This window comes from Dendrobium catenatum, unplaced genomic scaffold (assembly GCF_001605985.2).
Source record: "Dendrobium catenatum unplaced genomic scaffold, ASM160598v2 original_scaffold_245022, whole genome shotgun sequence".
Classification (NCBI taxonomy): Eukaryota; Viridiplantae; Streptophyta; class Magnoliopsida; order Asparagales; family Orchidaceae; genus Dendrobium; species Dendrobium catenatum.
Genome location: NW_021563428.1, coordinates 305,208 through 333,064, shown reverse-complemented (window position 1 = coordinate 333,064; position 27,857 = coordinate 305,208). Strand labels below are relative to the sequence as shown.

The following is a 27,857-nucleotide window of genomic DNA, read 5'->3' as shown; positions in this document are numbered from 1 at the left end:
TTTTTTGAAACCTCCTTTTGTGGCTGGGGGGTCTCCCATCCTCTTTATAAATGAACCTATTTTGAAACTATCTTATTTTTCAAAATTTATATTATTTATGTGTATTTTAAAGTATTTTGAAATAACTTACGCTTTAAATCCTAACTTTGAGAGATCCACTCTAATTAAATTTTAAGCATGGATCATTCATATGAAGAGAAAATCATGAGGGAGTGGATTAGTGAATGATTGAATCTCAATCATTCACTAATCCCTTCATTAGGCGTATTTATTTTTCTTTTATCGTAGTTTGCATGTGTAGGATGCACGAACATTCAGTTTAAGCTTTCCTAAATCTAAGGTCATGGTGTGTTTACTTTGTTGTGTAATCCCTGTATTGTTATCTTGAGGGTTAGCATAGAACTTCATTTTCGAATCCGTACAACATAGTGATATCCTAAGGACAACAATTTAGGACCCGTCTAGCAAACTTAGAAAAATTCTAGGAGCTAGGATAGATCCCTGATTGACATAAAAACTTCAAAATTTAAACTTAGTGATATCATAAACATCACCAAATTTTCTAGGAATTTTTAGGGCTCTTTAGACCCCTTAATTAAACAACCCTAATTTATCTGGTAAATAGGGCCTCGATACCATCTAAAAATTACAATAAATCTATTTCAACTAAAAAAAATACATACAATAGCATAAATTGTTCAAAAATATAATTTTTAACCTGAGATAAATAGGGCTCCTTAGTTTGACCTCAATCTGACACTTAGCTTAATCTCCATTAAAAATTACCTTTTTGCCCTTAATAAATCATTAAAAATTATTAAAAATCCAAAATTTTCCCCAAACACTTGGGAACACTTTCTTATGTTATTTCTGACCTTTGGGGGTGATTTCAATCAGTTTGGAGCTGATTTATATCAAAATCATAAAATCACCCCTTAATTAGATAATTTAGAAAATTCAATAAATACCAAACTTTGGAAATTCATAACTAATTATAGTAAATTCCAAATTATGCAAACTCAATTGAATTCAACTCCAATTAGGATCTAGTATTTATTAAAAATATTAAGATTTCAAAAACTAACTTAAATCTAAAAGTCAACTTTCTGGTCAACCCTAACCTATAATTTAAGGCCCGAAAACTTCTGAAATTCATAACTTTGCGTAGGAAACTCTAAATCCAGCAAACTATCTGTCTAACTACTCATCCTAAGGTCTAATATTTACCTAAAATGTTAGGAATCCAAAAATCTAGCCTATTTCTCATAATGACCTTTTGAACCCCCTCAGCCTAATACCTAGGAGGACCCGGGACTTTCCAAAATTGGTTAATATAATTTAAACTTCAAATATCACTACTCTAAACATTTAAAAATGATCAACAAACTAAATTAACTTAATTGGACCCTAATCCATTAATATTTGGACTTTAACTAAAATTTTCTTTTCTGGCCTTCAACAAATTCTAACCTTATGCAATTTGAACTAATCATTCTACATATGAACTATCCAAAGCCACACAAACCTTACACACACATAGAATTATTTGTTAGGGAACCACTTCTAGATTTAGGCTAGGCTAGTGTTTCTTTTCCTGATGTGTATCGAGTTTTCCGAGTTTTCACTACATATTTATGATGAATTGTTGATGTATTTGCTTACTTTTATGGCACTGTGGATTGATGTGATGAGCGTTAGATCTACCCTAGGCTATGCTCATGCAATGCTAAGGGGGGGGGCAACTATCATGATTTCTAATGATATTTTGTGCAGGTGCTTGTTCAGCCTCCCTAAATAAATGAGGACTAAAATTATAAAATAATAACTTCTATATGTACTTTAGAGGCTGCTTAGCCCTCATAATTAAAGCATGGCCAAGAATATGGTTGTGATGAGTTATTTTATCTACATATAAAACTACTTAAGATTTTTATTAGGATAACCATGTAGGAGAGTCTAGATTTACTACTTTCAATTAATGTAAATAATTTATAATAATTGTTAAGAATTATGAAGATAAACTTTGAGTGTGGATATTCTTATCCAACTTGAATTTCAAAAGATGAAGGCATCCTCAAAGGGGAGAGTCTTCTTCCATTTAGAAGATCGAGTTTGAATGGCTTTAGATATCCAAAGAGAAAAGACAATGCCCTTTGAGGGGAGAATTATCTATTAGTTTAGATATTCAAGCCACAATGAACCTACCCAAGGAGTTCATGGAGGAGAGATCCAAGAAGTCCCGGGAGAAGAAATCCAAAGAAGATTAAAGACCTAATATCTCACTCAAAGTCATTTGCGTTAGTCATAGGCTTAGAAATCCAGGTTGTTGGCAGTTGTGCCAGCCACTTTATTTTCTATATACATAGGCTTAGAAATCCTAGTTGTAATTAAAAGGCAGTTGGCCTATGGATATTTAATTGATTGGTTTATTTATATTTATGTGTTTACTATGCTTGCACAGTAGAAATTGCCTACTTTTCTAGGTTTCTTTCTTGCATGCCGATTTTATTTTAGCCTGGATATCTATTAGGCTCTTTAAGGACTATAAAAACTTTTCTACTCACAACTAATATTTAAAATTTTAAGATTTAAATAACACATAAATTTAACGAACCTAGGAAATTGCTGGAATCGTCTGGGGTCGCATGCATATCAATGCATTCTTCTTTCTCCTTCTTTGAGACACTTCCCCGCCTGCAGGTAGAGTCCGGATAATCTGGCCTATGAGGATGAAGTGATGGACCTAGGGAAGTCTAGTCTCCTTCTAAAAATTATTTTATATTAAGCCTATTTTTAAAGTCTAAAGGATACATGATTCAGATCTTCAACTAGCATGCATTGCATTAGTAACTAATTAAATAAAATTTTAATTGCATTAGTTAGGGGCATTCACCCAACATAAGTCCAGGGCCAATTAGGAAACTATCTAGATGTCGGCCCTACTTCTAGGAATTAAACCATCCACCCATCTTCCATAAATGACTGGATTATATGGTTTTGAAGCAATTAGGTGGTTAGCTAGCTCCCCAATCTAGGCCGGGATAAGTCTAGGTTCTGCATTGCATTAGTTAGGACATGGGTCTCAATGTTGTGTAGAACACTAAAGTCAACTTAGATTTAGGATTCGAGGCTACTACACTCTGTCTCGTAGTATGCCTAAATAGTAGGTAGGTCCCTTCTCTTCAGGGACTATAAATCCTACTTATTTGCATCACAGGATGACGTCACCTCTATCCTTCTCTCACGTATGTGTCGATTACTTGACTTTCTTTCTCCAGTTTTTTTTAGTACCCTAAACCCTCCAAATACTAGTATGACCATGCATGCAGATTAAAGCTCTTTGGACCTTTCTTTCCTTTGAATAAGACTTCTTAGTCTGTACACTCGTGCCAATCTCACTTTGGAAGGCATAATATATGATCCTTAATTTAGAGTTTTCTCAGGCTTCGACTTGAGATGTAATTAACCACGAGGGCTTGCGCCCGTGGGAAACTGAATTCCACAATCTACTAAACCCCATCCGAGCTGATGTATCAGGTGGGGGAAACCCGTTGTTTCGATCAGGTCGTTTATATTACTACCCATTGGGGTGTGCTGGCGAGAGTCTCTATCCTTAATTACTAATCGTATGCATGATCTAGTCTGCCCTCCCATTAGCCTGCTTGTGTTGAGTGTAAAGACCTACAATTATTTTGTCCTACTGGATAGTGCAGCCGTACCATTTGTGTTCGAACCCTACGAGCGGTGTCCTTTCGAAGGTCCATAATTATGATCCGCTAAGAGTCAAATTCTCATTTAAATCTAATAGAGAAAGATCATTTCTAATTTTCTAACCTGGCTTTTTTAAGTTTACCTCTACCTTTCTTTACATAAGCCAAACATAATACATATATTTTCCTAATTGGGTCATCTGAAGGCCACCCTTTATATGACCAAACCATCTAAGAAGACTCTCTTTAATCCTATCTCTAAGAGTAAAGCCACTCATCCACCTAAGCATCCTCATATAGGCAACACTTAACTTAATATTACGATTTTTTATGGCTAAAATTCAATGCCAAAAAGCATAACAGGTGTCACCACCATCATATAAAAATTTTCCTCAAGTTTGAGGTAGAATTTTCTATCACACAACAAACTTGACGCATTCCACCACTTCAACCATCCAACCTAAATTCTAATGATAATATCCTTATTATATAATTCACCATCACTCTAAACAAAAGTCCCAATATATCTAAAATGATTACTCTTATTAATGACTTGACTTTTCAAAGTCACCCTCCACTAGATCTATTACTACTAAAATTACACCCCATACATTTAGCTTTAGATCTACTCAAACAAAAACCTTTAGATTCTAAGGTTGACCTCTATAATTCAAGTTTACCTTCAAATCCCTCTCTAGTCTTATCAACAAGAATAATATCACTAGAAAAAATTATACACCAAGGTACAACCTCTTGCAAAAGTTTAGTGAGAAAATCCATGACTCAAGCAAAATGATATGGGCTTAAGGATAATCCTTAATGTAATTCAACTGAAATAGGAAAATAGTTTGTCAAATCACCTTGTGTATGAACACAAGGAATAGATCTTGCATACATATCTTTAACGACTTGAATATAAGCAATATTAACACCTTTTCTTTCAAGAACTCTCTATAGAACTTTTCTTAATTGAAACTTTATCTTATGCTTTCTGTAAATTAATAAATATCATATCCTTTTCCATTCAGCAGGAACCATATAGCTACTTTTTATTTGGATGTTCAATCATTACAAGGATTTCCTTCCATGTCATAATGATCCTCTACCATGTCCACCCAATTCACCACCATTTTGCACTAAAATGTAACAACCATTATTGCCTAATTTGGTCATTTTGGAGGAAACAACTTTACGCTTTATGTATTGAGAAATCATTACGTTAGGTATTTCCTAAATGGGTTGATCCTAAAAAGACCAAAATGATTCAAATTGTCAAAGTCTAGTCCATGTCATCAAAATAATTATGGTGGTTAATTTTAATGGACTTTCATAACTAGTAAGGAGGTAATTAAAGATGCTCATTAATGAGTATGTATTTGCTAAGTTTCAAGGATATTAAATGGGAAATGGACAATGAAATGACAGACCATATGTGGGAACTTGTTTTGAGGTTTAAGAGGTTTAAATACATTGAATCTTGTCACTTACTTTGAATCTAATTTATTTAAGTACAATAGCTTTCTAAAATGTATTTAAATCTATGTCATTTAAATACAATAGTTTTCTAATATATCTCCCATGTTTATAGAATAAGTGATCCTTATTATGCATGTCACCCTATACATCACTCTATGTGCTGAACTATTAGTCTATGGTGTGATTGTTTGTCAACAACCACCTTCCACTTGTAATTTGACACATAGGTAATATCCTTTTTCATTCTAATAATGATCACAAAAGACTTATACATTACCATCCACCTTAGCACCATCTCCAATTAACACCCATATTATAAATAGCCAAACTACTTCCTTAATTAGAGTTTTAAATTTTACAACTTTTGATCCAAGTTACCTTTAAGATTAAATTAATTTCATGAGAACCCTAAGAGATGAGAGACTAAAATGAGTGATTATACTCGCTCTTCTTTTTTTCCTTTAGCCTATTTGAATTCTTCTTTTTTCTTATTTAGTGGATATAAACTAAGGGGTTGAAATAGTTAGTATATTCTAGGTATTCTCTCTCTCTCTCTCTCTCTCTCTCTCTCTCTCTCTCTCTCTCTCTATCTCTCTCTCTCTCTCTCTCTCTTCCTCTTCTTTGCTCTCCGGATTGAAGAGTAAGAAAACTCTCTCTCTCTCTCTCTCTCTCTCTCTCTCTCTCTCTCTCTCTCTCTCTCTCTCTCTCTCTTTCTGCATGTTAGTCTCTCTATTTCTATTTATAGACTATTTTCCAATGGCCTAACTCTAACCCTCAATCAATAATATAGCTTGAGTTGGAAGCTGGCCATGAATTATATTATTTTTTATAGAGATAAAGCTTTAACTAACTAATGGGGCATAGGACTCAACCAATAAAATGCGACAATGCTCGATCAATTAGGTATTTGGAGGAAAAAAATTATTACATAAGGTTTACTTTTTTGAAGGAGTTTGATAATAACTTTTGTTTGTTACTTAAATTGAAAGGAAGCAGAGGTGGCATTAAAGGAAATTCATTTTACGAAGTGTGGAAGACATTCAATTGGATATATTCTTATGAAGAATGTGATTGACTACTATTCTTCTATCTAATAATAAAGAAGGATGCAGTTAAATTTTTTAGAAGGTGTCAAATGTGCAAAGTTCATTATAACATTCTACACTAATCAATTTAGGGGCTATAGCTAGTTACAAGTTCCATATCACTTTTCATGTTGGGGAAATAATTTAATAGTAATCTCCCTTCTAGAAGAAAATAAATGAATAAGATTTCCATAAGTTTATTTTACAAGCTCCTCTCGACCTATCCTAATTAGTGTTTTGATGAAAAAGGTGGCCACTACAAATTATATAGGCGAGTGTCGTGATTACATTTAGAAAAATTCAAGAGAGAGGATTGAAGAACAACTGACTACTAATTAGTCCATACTCTCCCCTATTAAAACTTTTTATAGTTATTTCAAGCTTAAAAACAACCATCTTTGGTTAAAAGATAGTCAATTGATATTAGAACATAATTTGATTGTTCTACGTAATTTTGTTAAAAGTTTTTTCACATATGGGGCGGGGGGGTAAAGAAGAATAATTGTGAAGATTATTCCATACAGATTAGTGAGGGTATGAAGGATAGTAATGAGATCCTTGTTATTGACCCAACCATTCATCTTCAGGTTATGGATAGGGTAAACAAGGAGAATGAGGATAGTATGGATGTCCTTGCCAATAATCTTGTCATTCTTTTGGAAAGTGAAGGTGTTGTAGTACAAGAAATAGATCCATCTTTTACCATTATATGTATGATAATGTTGTGAAAGAGATATAAGATGTTAGCTCATCTCCTATTATGGTATCTTGATATGTGTAAAGTTAATAAATTATCATAGTAGAAGAATAAAAAACAAAATAAAAAATAAATATTAAAAGAAAACCATTAAGCAAGATCTATAAGCTAACATATTGATGCGTCATTTTATATCTCCACTCGATTGATGAACATTTTCTTTCTTCAATGCGTAGATATCAGGATTGAAGGCAACTTTTTATAGAGGGAGATAAGGGTGAGTAATAGAAGCGTGGCATGATTTCAAAAGTTGAATATACCTTTAACATGACTATATAGTAAGCTAATTGGTCTATTAGTCCATTGTTAACATAAGTTTTGACCATATATTTTATGTTTTATAACACTGAACTCTCATGTAATGATGAGTTTATTATGCAAGTATTTCCCTTATTTACTTGTGTTATAGTGGTGTTGCGTCCAGGAGTATTTGCGACGGTAGAGAAATATAAAGTGTATCGTCTTAGCGTTGTACGAAAATCCGGCACTCAATCAGATAAGAGAGAGGGTCTATCATTTTTGAGACACCAATATTTTTACGTGGAAAACCCCTAAAAAGGGGGAAAAACCACGGGGCCTAGCCCAGTTTGAATAAATCCACTAGTATTGTAGTCGATTACAAATGAGACCCTTCCTTTGAGGAAGGCATATGTTTGATGTACATTATATGAAGTACATTACATGTTGGGAATACAAAGAGTCACTATTGACATATTCTCTTTGTTGGAAGGACTACAGTCGGCGGGCGACGTAAGTCAAGAGGACCGTAGTCAGCAGGCGACGGAGGACGGAAGGACTGTAGTCGGCGGGCGACGTAAGTCAGGAGAACCGTAGTCGGCTGGCGATGGAGGTTGAAAGGACTATGGTCGGCGGGCGACGTAAGTCAGGAGAACTGTAGTCGGCTGGCGACGGAGGTTTAAAGGACTATGTCTGACGATGAAGGTCAGAAGGACGGCGTCAGGAAGAAGTCTAGCAATGGGAAAAAATCCATCTTTGAATAAACGTCCAGCGAAAGTCTGATAACCGGTAGAAGTCCGGTGTCGGGTAGAAACTTGGCGAAGAGTGAAGGTCCGGCGTCGGGTAGAAGTCCGACGTCTGTTGGTGGACGAGGAGAACTCCAGCATCACTTGGGCGGAGTTTCAGCGTAAGGAGGGAACTCTGTCGTTAATTGAGAAGAATTTCAGCATCATGTGGAAGTTGTGCGGAATTCCGGCGTCTCCTGAATATCCGGCAGAATTCCGGCGTATTCAGGCGGCGGAAAGAACTCCTGCGGTGGTCGAGGAGGAGCTGATTCTCCTCCTTCTCTTCTTCTCTTCTCTTTGCTTCGGTTCCCCCTCTTGAGAAATGAGGGCTCTATTTATAGGTTTTGTGGAGTGGCATGGCCCGAAAATAGATGAGGATCAAGGGCGAATCGGGAGTGGTTTAAATGGACGGCCGATATTGAACCCTTCGATTGTGCACCGTTTATTGGACATTTGAAGGCCTTAATGATGTCTGAATTCGACGATCTTGGGCTCGTTGGATTCGTCTCGTTGAGCCGCTTGATTCGAGTATAAGAACGTTAAAATTGGAGACCGTTTGGTAACTCAAATTGTGGTACGAGCTTTCTAACAGCACTTCAGGCACTTGATTTGGGCTCACTTGGACTCGGATTGAGTTGAATTTGGTGTCGTTGGGTTCGTATTTCTGAGACACTCAGTTTGACTATAAGCTTGTTGAAATCAGAGTTCAGATGCTCCCGGATTTAATTTTTGAAGTCTCCGGCTTGATTTTTGCCTTGAGATTCGTGCCCGATCAAAATAATTTTTGCATGACGTATCAGTTGCCCCCCTATTTTCGGACGTCAAAGCTCCATAAGTCTGAAAATATATTCGTCGACAATTTACATTAGCCGAAATGCAAAAAATTGCATTCCAAAAATGAAATGCTTGCTCAAACTTGATTATAGAGGCCCCGTTGAGCTCCAAAAGTGTCAAAATTGAGTCTAGAATGTCGAAAAACGTGTCCGGGGACCCCAAAAACGTCGAATTTGGACCGTCCGGGCCGAAAGTCGGGCTCAGGCACGTGTAGGCGGTCGAATTTGAACTATTAATTATAGAATTTGTGACGAATTTATTTCCACCAGAAATGTCATCGAAAATGAGCTATTTTTCTGCAGTGTTCCTCGTTGATGTATATGTTCAGGGGCTCCACTTCTATGCGTCTAAGCCACTCTTCTTATGTTTACTCGTGTGTTTTGGCTTGTGTTCTAGGTGATTTTAGCGAGGAACATATTTTTCCTATTTCCAGTCTCACCAAGTGAAAAGGAGACTTTATAGAAGAGCAAACAAGACTTAGGCTTCGTTTGGGACGGCTTTTTTATTACTTTCTAAAACGGAGTTTTAATACAAAATAAAAAAATTTGTACTAAAACACCGTTTTAAAAAGCAGTAAAAAAGCCGTCCCAAACGAAGCCTTAGTCAGCCTAGTCAGCATAGGTCCTGTAACCCCAGCAACTTATGAGATCATAGTTTTTGTCTTTGGGATCAGATGGCTTATATGAACACATATTTTAAAGAAAACTGTCATTAGTAGCGAGTGATGCTTAGGATGGGATGTATGATGGATATACATCATCATCAATACATATATGCTTCACAGTTTAATGTAGTATTGGTTGGACTATTTAAGAGAAGACCTTTTCATAAAATCCTAACCAAAACTTATGCCTACAGCTACTACTTATGATCCCTATGCTGACTGTTTCCATTAGTGGCGGCAAAAAAAAATGGTGGTGGTGATGATGATGATGATAATTAGGAGGGTGAGGAGCGATGTTTTTTTTTTATTTATTATTATTATTATTATTTTGTCTAGCATTATTTTTATGATTCTTTATTTTTCTTTTCTTTCTCTGAGGCAGTGAAGAGTTAAGATTGTGGATGTACAATGAAAGTAGAGTGGTTTTTAATAGTGAGTCTAGCTCATTATTTGTTGGTTCTATTTTTGGTTGTTTGTATTGTTAGATGGTTATATGATTATTTAGTTGTATTACGGTTAGTTGAACATATCACATGTTGAGATCTAGTTTATAATGGGCATTGCTCATTGCAACATCGAAGTATTCCATTAGTTAGAGCACTTGTTATTCCACATTTTGTATTATGCTATGTTTTTTTAGTTCATGTTGTATTAGAGTATATTATTGTGTTTATTCTGTTTACCATTCCCTACATGCTTAAACATTGATTGCTCCTCATTTTGGGGTGTGTGTGTGTTATTATTTATTATATAAAATTCTAGTGAGAATGTATATTTTAGTTTATGTTGTATAGGGAAATCTTAAGAAAAAGCTAATAAGTTGCAAAGTCTATACCAATTTTGTGGTGCCTTGAACAACTACATTGCAATGCCTTTAATTCTCCTACTCCATAATAGAGCACCATTACCCTCAACATTCTATCAATTTTCACTTTCATTTAGTACAACAGCGTCATGTTTTCAAGTTCCGTAGTAGTAGCAGTGCCACAATGCAGCATATGGATCATCGATGTGCCTTGCGATGTGCCTTGCGTTATGTCATTTTATAAAGAGACCAACGCTGTAGCAATGGTCCCTAAAGCAACATGGCACAAAATCAACTGCAATACTAATGCTTAGAAGTTAGAGTGGTTCACTGTTGAAGCGTGACATCTATTATGTCTGGCACCACGGTGGAACCAAACATAGAGTGTTGAAGTTTTAATTCATTGTTTTAACACCACAACTCCACCCTTTCGGGCGTTGCGATGCCAAAGTCAATTTATATATACTAAGTATAAATGGTTTTCTTTTCATTTTGTGGAGCGGGTCAGCTTTTAGTCACCTTTTAACTGCATAAAATAGTAAAGGTGTAGGAGTTTAGTGTTGAGTGTGACATGCTTAAGGGAATTCATATTTGGAAGCATATATTGTTTGAAATTGATTGTAAAATTTTGTCCTTGTGATATTTTCTCCACCTAAACTCTTGTAACTTTTTATAATAATTTTAATTTAATATGTTTTAAGGGAAGCCATTTTTATGGCTGGCTAATTGTCTTGTTTTGGGCTTATTATGTGAATGAAGTATTTTTTTTTTTCCTTTAGCAGGCTCTATTTCAAGAACTATTTTATTGTTTCATTTAATATCTCTTGCACTTAATTTAATTCATATAATGACCATGTTTAAAGTTAAAACCTTGTATGATTCATTGTTGTCATGGAAGAATGATGGAACAAATATGAGGATTAGATAAAAAAGTTTCCTACCTAGACAATAGGATGAATAGAATGCAATGATGTACGAAGATAAAATCACTGTAGTGTGCTGAAAGCCTTACTTTACACCCTAAACAAGCTTGATAGAGATCTACGAGTGCATGTGCTTGGATTCACAACAAACCTTATAAGAGTTTATTTAGGAAAATATTGCAACATTCATATTCATAAGTTCAAAACATATTTTATTTTTATTAATTAATCTTTTTTAGCAGTCAATACTAAATCATAGAACACCACCTTCCATTTGATTCAACTATATAACTTTGCTACTTGAGTATATATAGTACTAGGGGTATTCATAGGATACATATTTTTCTCGTAGGGTCGACACTCTTCCCATTCACCTTTTTATTTGATCTACACATGCTCTTGCATAGCAATAAATACACTAACTTTCATCATGTAATAATTCTACCTATCCCCAGCAACATAGCACTAGGACTCATGTTGACTAGATTGACTTTACGCCACAACATTACACATACCATGTCCATAATGTTGGTCAGTTCATAAATAAGAATTGGGCTATCATTTCATTTCCGTCTACACCCTAATATTCTTAGAGATCCCTTGCATTTGTGTTTTTTATTTCCCTAGCTCATTTACTTGTTCAGAATTGCCCCTACATTTCCAATCAATATGAAGAGGTTAGGATCCACTTCCTAAATGCCATTCATTAATGCTACCACTGAGGAGAGGTACACAAATTTAGTGGGTAAGCATATAAGTCTAGAGATGGGGCTTGATAACAAAATTGACATTTTCTAGTCATCCAGCCTCATCCTACAAATGCCTGTATAGTCTGGAATTTCTTTGTTAATGTAAAGGAGGCCCAAAATAAGTGTCTTCATTTGTAGTTTGTGGGTTCTCTTTACTCCAGTTTTATAAATGATGATTTCCAAACTCCCAACTTTTAGTTTAGTTGTGAAGAGTACTTGAATTTTTTTATTACTGTTATAGATTATGATGAGAAAATTAGGTTCATGACTTGGAGGAATTTAAATGGCGAATTGAAGAGAAGAAATAATATAATTATTAATTTTTCTACGTTAGCTGACACTCCGGAGTGCAAAGCTTGGCAAATTTTCATTTTTATGATGTTTATGCTTAGTTGAAACATAAGTGAGGTGATGAAGGGAAGGGCAGTTTAAACTTTTTATATTAAAAATGAAATAATTATCAATTTGGGGAAGACTATCTTTTAATCTATCAAGTATATACTTAGGGGGTTAACTTTTATAGGTTTAGGGAATCCTAGTCTTATCTGTGAGTTGTGGAGTCATCTGGAATAGTAAGAAACCCTAAGGAGGAGTATATTATGCTTCTTCTTTCCCTAACTAGGTCCAATATCATATCTTTAAAATCTTCTTGTCAAAGCAAGAAGAGGGATCTAGCCAACTAAACCAACTCAACCAGCAATGAGGTAGAGATCCTTTGATGCTAGAAGATTAAGAGGCGGACCTCCAAGATTGAGTTAATTAATTGGAACTTATGTTGATTACTTCAGGCAGTAGCTTACGGAGCTATAATAAGCGACATAAGCTTACAGGACCAGAATAAGACAATAGCTTACGACCATATGATGCTCTAGTACCAATGGTAGTATCAATACTAGGCTGACGATAATGCACCTATGGTTGGCATGTTTAAGAGCTGAGAGATAGACTCCAATGGTCAAAAAAATTTCTTCCCTGACCAGCCTACTTTGTTATCTAGGAGCATGACTTTCGTCAGCACATGAAGCAATAGAAAAAGAAGAAGAATATGATGATGAGGGGTAGGGAGAGCCCTACTATTATTATTGTGATTGTATTATTTTTAATTTTACTTATTGTAATTTTATTTTAATTTAATTTTTATAGTTTTAAATGTTTATTTTATGTCGTTTTCCTACACTATTTTAGGTCACTTGGAAAAAAAAGGAATGCAATCCATTTTTCCAATTTTATTAAATTATTTGCCTTACAAGGTTACACTATTTGCTTGAGTTATAAATTTAAATAATTTAAAATTAAGATCTTTCAGTATTTAGTAGTACATAATTTGTAAAATTTCTCTAATAAAATAGTTATAAGTAACAACTAATCTTATTATTTACAATTAGTTATTATGGATAAGTTAAAATTCCTAAAAATTTCTTAAGCACTTGACTACGTATAAAGGATTATTGGGTTTTAGGTTAAAGTGAATTAACTCATTAAATTAATCCTAAATCACCTAAAAAGCAAGTAATTAGCAAATTATGAAATGTTTAACAAACTTTATATTAGTATAATAAGTGTAGGTAATAGACAGATATTCAACATTAAAATAAATATTTTAGCAAATTAAAAATAAAAACATAGAGTTAAAAGTGAACTGATATGATGAATGGTGAGCCGACATACCTATCTAATAGCACCACAACATCATAAAGCTAGCAATACAGTGTCAATTCAGTTATTTTTAAAAATTATGAATAATAGCCTTAGTGCTCATGTAAAGGGGTTGGCATGTTGTGAAGACGAGTGTAAATGGAGATGATCAGATGTTACTATAAAGATGATATATGATGGATATTTTTCTGGAATGTTTCAACACAAGAATAGATGGTTTGTCTCATTAAAGCATAGATTATTTCTTAATGTTATTTTACCATCATTCTCATGAAAATTTGTTTATTGTATCATTGTCTTTCATATCCTCAAAGGGTTGACCACTATAATGAGATTCCCATGCTTGCTAACTTGCACGACCCCAACATTGTGACGTGTTATGATATTGCTCGAGATGGATCTTTTGTAGCCTTAACTAAATTAAATGTTGATAGTTTACTACAAAATGATGTTACAAGTAATAACAAGTATGTTTTTTTGTTTCAATATAATGCTTGTACCACCATAAGTTTATTTTTTTTCAAACTCTTCTTTTATAAAAATTAAAATAAAAAATGTTTTGCAATTCTTTGAATGGAAATGAAAAAGTGATTTATGAAATTTGAATTAAAGAACTACAAAGAAAACTTTAAACAACGGTTGATAATGAAGAATTTTAACATATTAGTGAAATATTTTGAAATATATGATTTATTCAAATAAAGAAGATCACAACACTTAAAATATCTTGAGGTGTTAAAACACCTTTCACTTTATAAACTTCTATAAAAGCAATGAAACAAAGTAAAAATAATGTTAAACATAGATGATTTAAAAAAAAATTACAAAATAGACTTGATGAAAGATGGAAAGCAAAAAACTTTTGCTTTAAGAAACTTTTAAGAACTTTGATAACCTCAAAAAGCTTTCAGTATATTGGGTTATCCAATAGTGAATGATTTTTAAACTCAATGGAGGAAATTAGTTGTTGGCCATTGTAGTAGAATATTGCTAACAAAGATTTCTTTATTTTTCTTTTAAAGTAAGAGCAGTTGGATGTCAATATTTTACTTCAAGAATAATAAATATTTTTAAGGATTTGATGATGATTAAAATGGATGATGAGTATTTTATTCTAAAGTGATGTTTTATCGAAACTTTTTTGACCCAAGAGAAGAAAGTAGCAAGTGGGTAGAGCTGCTATTGGAGAAGTGAAAAAAAACTCATTCCAGGATTTGCTCTTATGTTTAAAACAACTGAGGAAAAATATAGTACAAACAAATGCACGTAATTTTTTATATTTAATCTATTATAACTATTTTGATAATAAAAAGTGTTGAGATTGATTTTAGATAAAATAGGAAGTCTCTGAGATTCTCATAGAACCATTGGGAGAACTATTCAATTTAATGTAGACAAAACTGTTCAATTTAATGTTGTTTATATCAATCATTAAATAATGTCAAGCTTGGATCGTGCTATTTTCTGAAGAGTTGATGTACAAAGAAAATAAATGTTGATTTTCTTATGTTTTTTTACTCAAAATAGCATTCTGGATCCGTTGGAACTAATTTCAAGCTTAAGTCTAAGTATATAAAAAGTTATAATTTTTTGATAAAAAATTGTGATTAAAATTAAACTAAATGTTGAAAATTTAAAATGCACCCAAATTTGATTTTATTTTTTGCAAAATCTTCATGCAAAAAATTTAAATAGTAATTAATGAATAAAAAGAATTATATGTAATTTTTTTGGTGCTTAAATTGTGATTTAGTATTTTTGGATATTTGGATCCAAATATAATAATGGTTAATTTGTGATATTGGGTATTTGATGATTGTAAAATAATATTTATAAGTCATTTAGCCATTCTAAAGTTCTTAGAATAAAATCAACTAAAGTGGAAAGCCATAATACAAGGGTGACTAATATGAAATAAGTATGGTTGCATATCTAACACCAATTATTTCTCCATCATTATAGCTTTTATTTTAAATCAAAATTCTGAGATGTGCTCTGACTTATACATCAAACTTCTAATTTTTTGGTTCTAGAAAATTGTGTGAGTTTGAAATGAAATAAATTAATTTTAAAAATATATATGATCACTCTTTTATTTAAAATTTTCAAATCTATTTTTAAATCTAAATTTTTTCACATTTGCTCTAATTGATGCATCACATTCTTAAATCTAAGATTGGAGAATGTTATTCAAGCGAAAATGAATGTGAACTTGAATTCAAGTTCAATCCTCTTTCTTGAGAGGACTAAAGTTTATAAAACATGAACTGATTAAAGAATGCACAGTCATATAATCCACAAAGATATCAGTTTTATGTTTACTTTAGCCTTCAATACTTTTTACATAGAAAAATCTTTGTAAATTGCAAACTATCAATCAAATGATAATTCATAAAGTTCATAAATAAACATGAACCTTTATTGGCAACCAAACAATGTTGATAAGTATCAAAAAAATAAAATAATATACAAAAAACAAAGATAATGATCGCATTGACAGAAAATCCAAACCATGGGAGATATTATTTTTCAAAATACCCCCAAATTTAAAAATGAATTACTTTGGTCTCAAATTCTAATATAAATATTAAGATCTACAACTTAATAAAATTCAATCAAGAAAAATTTATTACTCAAAACTTAAAGTAAAATTCCTCCACCCTCCAAAACCATTTATTGATGATATATATTAAGTTTGAGAATAATCTAAGCTCATAACAAGAGAGTGTCTTGTTAGGTGTATCACTATAAGTCATTCTCACAGTATCTCTCCCTATTAAAGATATGGCAAGTATCATCTAAGTGGTATTTCTATCATCAAATAACACCACATGTAAAAAGTTATGATTGGGGTCCTCTAAATGAGCGATTTTGTCACAAAATAGTACTATTAAATTACAATTAAAGCTAAAATCCGTAAGTTCCCCAATGGCTAAAAAATTATTGTGTAGTGAATTATATGGTGCACCTGATAAGGCACAAAAAACTTTGTTTATATATGTTAACTTAAATTTTTCCATCCACCCCAAGTTTTTCCTTGGATGAAGTAAACTATGGTTAAGAATAAGGATCCTTCGATCAGGCCAAGTAGATTAGGGGCCATGATAACGCAAGATGATGTAACCATGAAATATTGATTGAGTTTGTTTTCATTTTCCCCATCATCCACTTTAAGTGTTGGGTGAAAATTTTTGAACTTAAATACTAAATTAATTTGTCACTACTGTAGGCTTGATATTTGGTGTATGTCTAATGAATAGCCTTAATTGAATGTTTTCTCTAGTCACTAGGAGGGGTAATTACTCATAAGGACTTGCGATTATAAAAAACCTAAATCCAAAACATAAGGAGGGGGAATTTATGGGTAATATCTTATCTTATATCTAGTACACCTTCTAAAATTTTGGCCTAACAATATCCTTAAAACTCTCTTAATAGAAAGGTTGGGGTACAATTTTTTTGAGACCATAACATGACATGCTAAAAAGATTATTGGAGTAGGATTCATGAAAGAAAAGAGTTTAAGAATCACAAAAAAAAAAAAAAAAGAGATGATAACTCAAAATAATATTGTAAGATGCCATATCATTCTAGACCGTGACCCAAATATAGCCCATTAGATAATGGTGCATGTGTCTATTAGCAATATAATTTGGAGAGCTGCTTGAACCATATACAATCAATTTATGTTAGATGTGTGTCACTTGTAACCTCTTGTGTAGGGCCCTTCTAAAGAGGCTTCTTGGGGTGACTTGTAATAAGAAGTAATCAAAGGACAAATAAGGTATCCCTATAGAACCCCCTCTATAATGGCTAACAAAAGGTGTAAGTCAAATAGTGGCAATGTTGATGTGTAAATGAATGCCATGCGTAGGGATACAATGACCCCTTTGTGTCCATGGGACTTTGTAGGCTATACAACAACAACAACAACAACAACAACAACAATAACATGCCTTTATCCCACTACTTGAGTTCAGCTACATGAATCATTTTTCTCCATTATGACATGTTAAGAGTCAAATTCTCATTTAAATCTAATCGAGAAAAATCATTTCTAATATTTTCTAACATGAATTTTTTTTAGGTTTATATTTACCTTTCTTCACATAAGCCAAATATAATACATCTAGTTCCCTAATTGGGTCATTGGAAGGCCACCATTTTATGTGGCCAAACCATCCAAGGTGACTTTCTCAAATCTTATATTCCACTAGTGCTACTCCAACCTTTTCACGAATATGCTCATTTCATATCATATATCTAAGAGTAAAGTCACTCATCAACTTAAGCATCCTCATCTCTAGAACACTTAACTTAATATTATGGTTTTGTTTTTTTTATGGCTAACATTTTGCGCCATAAAGCATAACAGGTATCATCACCACCTTCTATTTTTTTTTCTTAAGTTTGAGGGAGAATTTTCTATCACACAACAAGCTCGACGCATTCCTCCACTTCAACCATCCAACCTGAATTCTAATAATAATATCCTCATCTATTTCACCATCACTCTAAACATTAGACCCAAGATATCTAAAATGAGTAGTTTCATTAATGACTTGATTTCGAAAGTCATAATCCCCCAACTAGATATATTACTATTAAAATTACACTCTATATATTTAGCTTTAGATCTACTCAAACAAAAACCTTTAGACTCTAAGGTTGACCTCCATAATTCAAGTTTACCTTCAACTCCCTCTGTAGTATTATCAACAAGAAGAATATCACTAGCAAATCATACATCGGGGTTCAACCTCTTGCAAATGTCTAGTGAGAACAACCCATGACTCAAGCAAAAAGATATGGGCTTAAGGCTGATCCTTGATGTAAACCAACTGAAATAGAAAAATAGTTAGTCAAACCAGCTTATGTATGAACACAAGTAATTGCTCCTGCATACATACCCTTAATGGCTTGAATATAGGCATTATTAACCCCTTTTCTTTCCAGAACTCTCCATGGCACTTCTCTTAATTGAAACTTTATCGTATGCTCTCTCTAAATCAATATATATATATATATATATATATATATATATATCATATCCTTTGCCTTTTTTGGAGGAACCTTATGGCCACTTTGTATTTGGATGTTCAATCTTTACAAGGATTTCCATCCATACCATATTGATACTCTACCATGTCCACCAAATTCACCACCATTTTGCACTACTTGTAACAACCATCATTGCTTAATTTGGTCATTTTGGCGGAAACGTCTTTACACTTCATATATGGAAAAATCATTATGTTAGGTATTTCCTACAATACACACTGGCTTTCTAAGATACCTCCCATGTCTATAGAATAAGTGGTTCCTACTATACATGTCACCCTCTACTTCACACTCAATGCCAAACTATTAGTCTATAGTATGATTGTCCATCAACTACCACCTTACACTTGTAATTTGCCACATAGGTAATGCTCTTTTTTATTCTAAGAATAATCACAAAAGACTTGTATATTACCATCCACCATAACACCATCTCCAATCGACACCCCTATTATAAATACATAAACTACTTCCTTATTACAACTTCTGATCCTAAGCCATTATTAAGATTAAATTAATTTCATGAGAACCCTTAGAGATGATACACTAAATGAGTGATAATACTCATTCTTCTTTTTCTTCTTTTAGCCTAGTTGAATTCTTCTTTTTCTCATATAGTGGATATAAACTAAGTGATTCTAATAATTAGTATATTCTAGGTATTCTCTCTCTCTCTCTACATGTTATTCTTTTTATTTCTATTTATAGATTATTTTCCAATGGCATAACTCTAACCCTCAATCAATAATATAGCTTGACATGGAAGCTGGCCCTCAATTGTTTTTTTTTTATAGAGATAAAGCTTTACATAGGACTCAACCAATAAGATATGATAATGCTCGGCATATTAGGTATTGAGTGGAAAATAATTTATTTCATAAGGTTTACTATTTTGAAAGAGTTTTAAAATAACTTTTGTTTGTTACTTAAATTCAAAGAAAGCATAAGTGGAATTAAAGGAAATTCATTTTATGAAGAGTGGAAGAAATTCAATTGGATATATTCTTATGAAGAATGTGATTGAATACTATTTTTCTATCTAATAATAAAGAAAGATGTCATTAAATTTTCTAGAAGGTGTTAAATGTGCCAAATTCATTATAACATTCTACACTAATCAATTTAGGGGCTATAACTAGTTACAAGTTCCATATCATTCTTCGTGTAGGGGAAATAATTTAATAGTCATCTCCCTACTAGAGGAAAATAAATGAATATGACTTCCATAAGTTTATTTTGAAAGCTCCTCTTAGCCTATCCTCATTAGTGTTTTGATGAAAAAGGCGACCATTATGAAATATATAGGTGAGTGTAGTTAATGCAATGAGAAAAATTCAAGAGAGAGGCTTGAAGAACAACTGGTTGCCAATTAGTCCATACTCCCCCCTAATAAATTGAAACAATTTTTATAGTTATTAAAAGCTAAAAAACAACCATCTTAGGTTAAAGGATATGCAATTGATATTAGAACATAAATTAGGTGTTCTAAGTAATTTTTTAAAAGTTTTACACATATAAGGGTAAAGAAGAATAATTGTGAAGGATAATAATGAGATCCTTATTATTGACTCAACCATTCTTGTTCAGGTTATGTATAAGGTAAACAAGGAGTAGGAGGATAGGATGGATGTCCTTGCCAATAATCTTGTCATTCTTTTGGAAACTGAAAGAGTTGTAGTACAAGAAATAGATCCATCTTTTACCATTATATGTATGATAATGTTGTGAAAGAGGTATAAGATGTTAGCTCATCTCCTATTATGGTATCTAGAGATGATGTAACATTAATAAATTATCACAGAGAAGAATAAGAATAAAAATAAAATAAAAAATAGAGATTTAAACAAAACCATCAAGCAAGAGCAATAAGTCAACACATTGATGCGCCAGTTTTTATCTCCGCTTGATTGATGAACCTTTTCTTTCTTCAAGGCCTAGATATCAGGATTGAAGACAACTTTTTATAAAGGGATATAAGAGTGGGTAATAGAAGCGTGACATGATTTCAATAGTTGAATATACCTTCAACATGACTATATAGTAAGTAAACTGCTCTATTAGTTGATTGTTAACATAAGTTTTGACCATATATTATATGCTTTATAATGCTAAATAAGAGAGCATATATGACACTATCCAAAAGTTTAAGGATCATGCATTGATTGCTATCTAAGCTGAATTATTTTATCAATTATTTTAAATAATAATAATTGCAAACTTATAGTTAAACGGTTCGTCTCAAAAAATATGAGCCTAACGACACCAAATTCTACTCAATCCAAGCTCAAATGGGTCCAAATCAAAGACTCAAAGTGCTTTTGGAAGTTTCAAACTATAATTTGAATTGCCAAATGGTTTTCAAATGTGTCATGCTTATAGTTGAATCGAGCGGATTGACAAGACTAATTCAACAAACCCAAGATCATCAAATTCTTATATCATTTAAGAATTCAAATGTCCGATAAATAATCTATGATTGGAGGAATCAATATGGGCCATCCGATGGAGCACTTCGAACCTACCCGAGATCTTCTCTATATTTATGGGGTGTGCCACTCATGAAAATCTATAAATAAACCCCAACACTCTACATGAGGGGGGCCTTCTACTAGAGATTGGAGAGAGCTCTGAAACTTCAAGAGCTCCAACACCATCGATCGGACACCGACCGTAGCCGGACTTCAGCCCGACCATCGTTGGACCACCACCCCACTACTGACCGTCGTCAGACTTCCACCCAACCTCCGAGCACCTCCAAACCTCAGCCCAACCTTTATCAAATCACGCCAACAGCCTCCAGACTTCTACCTAGCATATAAGCATTGTCAGACTTCCACCTTACATTTGTCGGATCATTCCCTCGTTAGCTAAACTTCTACTTGGACACCGTCAGACTTCTTCTCGACCGTCACTAAATCTTTGCCTAACTCTCCAAACCACTATAATTTGACCGCCTCTAAGTCAATGGATGGGTCAACATTTATAATTCACTCAAATTTATTGAATCTTTTCACCTGTGAGAGGCCCTACGGTTTTTTCCTCTTTGGTCTTTCCACGTAAAAAAGATCGGGTGTTTTACTTCTCTCTTTCTATTTGTGTGCTGGATATATGTGCATTGCTTAAAAAAATTTACTCACTCTACCGCCATAAATATCCTAGCCTGTAATAATTTGGCAGCGTCTATGAGAACGTGGTTTCCGACTGGTGGGCAATTTTTGCTCAAACATTAAAATATTGTTCATGTCAATGTGCTGACATCAGCTATTATTGTATCAATTTCATGAGAATTAAATGTTGACTTGGGGGTAACCTTAACTACTGCCATGTTTAAGAAGATTCATCTAACTCTTCCAATATCCAAGATGATATCAAGGGATCATAAGGTTTCTTGCAAATGCAATGATACTTCAAATAAATTTCAAGCTTTATACATTCCCTTATTGGATTTCTACTCCTTGGGAAGGGTCTTAATCTCAACCTCAAAAAGGCAATAAAGGTCTAAAAATATACCATTATTTACCTTTGATTCAGGATATATACGGCGTTCTCCCCTTCCCAATCAAGGAAAAATTGATCCTAGGGGGATTTAATTCGACCTCTTCTATATAGGTTAATGTCATCAAGTGACACTATGACATACAACCTTGGATAGGTCATACATCCTTGATGGATTCTCTCAACATCTTCCACACAGTTTAATGTCATCAAGCAGCGCTCTAACATACAACCTCGGATGGATCATACATCTTCAATGGATTCTCTCGACCTCTTTCACATAAGTTAATGTTATCAAGCAATTCTCAAACATATAACCTCGGATAGGACATACATCCTTGGTGGATTCTCTTAACTTTTTTCATATAGGTTAACATCACCGAGTAGTACTCTGATATATAATTGGATAGGTCATACATCATTGGTGGATTTTCTTGACCTCTTCCATATAGTTCAAAGTCATTGAGCAATTTTTTTTAATATCATCGAACAATGCTCTGATATACAACCTCGAATAAGTTATACATCCTTGGTGATTTTTTTCGACCTCTTCCTTATAGGTTAACATCATCGACCTGTGCTCTGACATACAACCTCGGATAGGTCATACATCCTTAGTGGATTCTTTCGACCTCTTCCATATAGTTTAACGTCATTGAGCAATGCTCTGACATATAATCTCAGATATGTCAAGCATCCTTAATAGATTCTATCAACATTTTTCACTATTCAACTTGAAATAAAAACATCAACAACTTTATACCAAATTATAGAGGATTACACATGGGAGTATAAACATCTGACACATGTAATAATCACAAAAAATGATAAAGTGATACAAGTGATGGAAAATAAAAACACTACTCAATCTCTACAATCACATCCTCCTCTTCGAGGACAAAACCCTTCTGCAGCGCACTCTCTATTTCGTCATTATAAGAATATGAAGAAGAGTCATCAGAAGTCTGGCTAGGTGTCAGTCATTCAACTCCAACTCCGGTCTTATGCTATACTAGGCTAACTCCCTTTAAAAAGCCTCATCGATGCACTGATGTTCGAAAGCCTTCACTTCTACAACATATATGTGATCGCGAGCCTCCTGAATGCCATCATGGATAATGGTCTTAAAGTATATAGAATTCTTGAAATCTTCAATGAATCTCAAAGATCTTGATCCAGATTCAACCCTTAACAGAGTAGCTTCTTTCTTAGCTATAAGATTCTGAAGTCCCTTATTTTCAGCTTCAAGAGCTGTTATCTTCTCTCCAGAGATCCATTGATCTTTTAAAAGCTAATTGATCTTCGCTAGCACATCCACCAGGGCAATGTGGAGCCTATATATCTATTTTTTATGCAAAGAAGCAGAAGTCACCATGGTAGCCAACTCAGCTCTGCACAAAACCAATTGTTCTTCTACTGCTCTCATCTCCTTAGTCTTATGGTAGAACTTTCGCTTGTACTCTCCTTGAAGATATTTTACCTTCACAAATTCTTTGTTTCATTCATCCAAGGACTGAGTAAGTTTGGCCTCAAGATCCATCTATCATAGTAACTGAAGTAATAAGATGATATTGGTAAGAGCCAATCAGAATAGATACACTAAATAAGGAAAATGAAAAAGAAGCTATTACTCATAAATTCATCAGCTCGATGATGTCCGATACACTAGTGATTTAACACATCCTCCTGAATATGTAACTTGGCATGGGAGGAGTTTGGGGGAGCCTTACTAGTACTCATTGTAACCCCCTCCAATTTCTTCTTCTTTAATAAAACTTGGGGATTGTCACCTCTCGCATGTCACTTAGGAGCAAACTTTGAAGTTGGGGCAGGTGACTAGGGAACTTTAAAGGACTTCTTCAACATCCTTGCATTAGACCTCCCAATTTGAAAAGATAGCCCAACTTTGAACAAAAATTATTCTTTTGTAAATCTGTTCGAGTAACGAACCTCGTACAGAAGATGCTCAATGTCAAGAACGTTGAGAATCCTCAGAATATCTTCTTCTCCAACATGTAAAGCTGCAGACAAATCCTTTATCTTCTCCAATTTCTCTATAAGACCCCAATAATTTTTCTCAAAGAAAAAATGCACTGTCCCCAGCCCCTCGATGGATCTCGAGTATGGACATCCAACCATTTGGATCTGAATGTTACACGTCCCTACACATGACTGTTGAATCAGACCATCCTTGAAAGACATTTGGGCATCAGAATGGCGCCTCAATCTTTGAAGAGGCAATCAGTCCCACTGCCATGAACATGGCTCTGTAAGAAAATTGGCTAAGGGGACACCGCATGCCTTAAAAATATCAAACAACTTGGGGGCTAGAGAAGTTGTGCCTTCTCCTTAGCCCCTAAAAGGGTACTTATAACTTTTCAAAGGAGGTTTGGAGAGAAAATTTCTGAATTTTCTAAAAATAAATCAAAATTTTTGACATTACAAAATAAAAATATTATACAATAATAATAAATTCTACCATGAATCTTAAGTTATACAATAGCTATAAATTTTGTCCTTAATCTTAAGTTATACAATAGTTATATAAAATGGCTTATAATTATATAAACGTTATTATAACATTATTATAATAATTATATAAGTTAAATATAGTAATATATCAGTTAACGTACTGTATAACTTTATTATATATAATGTTAGTTATATTACTATATAACTTTATATATAACGTTAACTATATTAATATATAACTTCATTATATATAATATTAACTATATTAATATATAACTTTTTATATAACATTAACTATATTAATATATAACTTTATTATTGATACGCCATCATGAAATTATCTTGAGCGGGCACGAATCTCGAGGCAAAACCCAACCCGAAAACTTTAAAAATTAAATCTGGGAGCACCCAAACTCCGATTTGAGCAAGCTTACAGTCAAACTGAGCGTCTCGGAAATACGAACCCAATGACACCAAATTCAACTCAATCCGAGTTCAAGTGAGCCCAAATCAAGCGCCCAAAGTACTGTTGGAAAGCTCGTACCACAATTTGAATTACCAAACAGTCTCCGATTTTAACGAGCTTATAACTCGAATCGAGCAGTCGACAAGATGAATCCAACGAGCCCAAGATCTCGAATTCCAACAATCACTAATACCTTCAAATGTCCAATGAACGGTGCACGATCAAAGGATTCAACATTCAAACCGTCCATTTGACCACTCCCTATTCGCCCTGATCTCACACCTATTTACAAAACTATGCCACTCCAAAAATCTAAAATAGACCCTCATTTCTCATGAGAGGGGACCCAAGCAAGAAGAGGAGAAGAAGAAGAGAAGAAGGAGGAGAATCAGCTCCTCCTCGACCACCGCCAGAGTTCGTTCCGCCGCCCGAACACGCCGGGATTCTGCATGATATTCGGGAGAACGCCAGTATTCTGCCCAACTTCCACGTGATGCTGAAATTCTTCCCAATTAATGACAGAGTCCCTCTTAACGGAGAAACACCGCCCAAGTGAAGCCGGAGTTATCCTCGGCACCAACAGACGTCGGACTACTACCCGACGCCGGACACCCCAAACCTTCACTTTCGCCAAGTTTTTACCCGACGTCAGACTCTACCGGTTAGCAGACTGTTGATGGACGTATATCGAAGATGGATTTCTTTCCATTGTTGGACTTCTACCTGAAGTCATCTTCTGACCTTCATTGTCAGACAAAGTCTTCCAGCCTTCGTCGCAAGGCAACGGTCCTCCTGACTCACGTCGCCCGCCGACTATAAGTCTTTCCGACCTCTGTCACCCGCCGACTACGGTCCTCCTTACTTACGTCGCCCGCCAACTAATCTTTCGACCTCTGTCGCCCGCCGACTACGGTCCTCTTACTTACGTCGCCCGCCGTCTAAGTCTTTCTGACCTCCATCGCCAGCAAACTACAGTCCTCCTGACTTACATCGCCCATCGACTACAAGCCTTCCCGTCGCCCGCCGCCTACGATTTTTTCGACCCAAACACAAACATGTCAACAATGACTCTTTGCATTAACATCATGTAATATACTCCATAAGTTGTACATCAAGACTAAGGCTTCCCCGAGGAAGGACCTCATTGTAATCGACTACAATACTAGTGGATTCATTTCAAATTGAGGCTAGGCCTCGTGATTTTTTCCCCCTTTTTAGGGGTTTTCCACGAAAAACATTAGTGTCTCATGTAAATGCTACACACTCTCTCTTATCTGATTGCGTGTATATATAATTTACTATATATGTTATTATAATAATTATATAAGTTAACTATGTAACTTTAATATATCTGGTGGAGATGCGAGGTATAAGTTAACTAAAAATAAATTTATTATAAGTCTCTCCATAACTGATGTTATAACTGAAAAAATTTCGAGCTTTGATCAAACCTCTTGGTATAATTATATATATTCCCAAAAAATAATTTGAATTATATATATAATTATATAATTAACGGCATCAAATATATATATATATAATTATATCGGTTATAATCCGGTGCTTAGTACTAATATTAATTAACCAATTAGTTAGTTAGTTAATCATATAACTATATATATATATACACACACGTAATTTTATCCCGCAAAAGTCTGATTTGGACATTTTAAATACTGAAATTACAAAAGTATTTTTGGACTTTGCAAAATTCAACGTCAAAAAATAAGGGGACAACTGATACGTCACAAAAAAATAATCTAATCGTGCACTAATCTTGAGGCAAAATCAAGATGGAAACTTTCGAAATTAAAATTGGGATCATCTGAACTCCGATTTCAACAAACTTAAAGTCAAACCAATCGTCTAAAAAATATGAACCCAGCGACATCAAATTCGACTCAATCCAAGCTCAAATGGGACCAAATCTAAGACTTGAAGCACTTTTGGAAGGTTCAAACTACAATTTGGATTAACAAATGATTTCAAACATGACATGCTTATAATCGAATCGAGCGGCTCGACGAGATGAATCCAACGAGCCCAAGATTGTCAAATTATGATATCATTAAAGAATTCAAATGTCCGGTAACACTCTATGATTGAGGAAATCAATACGAGCCATCCACCGGAGCACTCTGAACCTACCCAGTTCTTCTCTATAATTACAAGGTGTGACACTCGTGAAAATCTATAAATAGACCCATCTCTACATGAAGGGGACCTTTTGCTAGAGATTGGAGAGAACTCTGAAGCTTCAAGAGCTCCAGCGTCACCGCCCGGACTCCAATCGTTGTCGGACTTCAGCCCAACCATTGTCAGACCACCGCCCAGCTGCCGACCATCGTTGAACTTCCACCTGGCCACCAATCGCCTTCGAACTTCAGCCTAACCTTTGTCAGATCACCGTCGACCGCCTCCGGACTTCCACTAAGCACCGCCGGACTTTCGCTCGACCTTTGTCGGATCATTCCCCGTCAGCTAAAATTCTGCCCAGACGCCATCGGACTTTCGCCCGACTGTCGCCATTTTTTTGACTAACTCTCCAAACTACTGATATTTGTAATTCACTCAAATTTAGTGAAATCTTTTCACTTGGGCTAGGCCTCGTAGCTTTTTCCTCTTTGGGCTTTCCACGTTAAAAAGATCGGATGTTTTACTTATCTCTTTCTGTTTGTGTGA

General features: G+C 34.3%; 1 long non-coding RNA gene across 2 annotated transcripts in view; it reads left to right on the top strand.

Annotated features, from left to right (window-relative positions):
* The window catches only part of LOC110095751, an 84,692-nt gene that overhangs the window by 27,449 nt on the left and 29,386 nt on the right, over window positions 1-27,857 (top strand). The gene's annotated exons all lie outside the window — the stretch shown is intronic.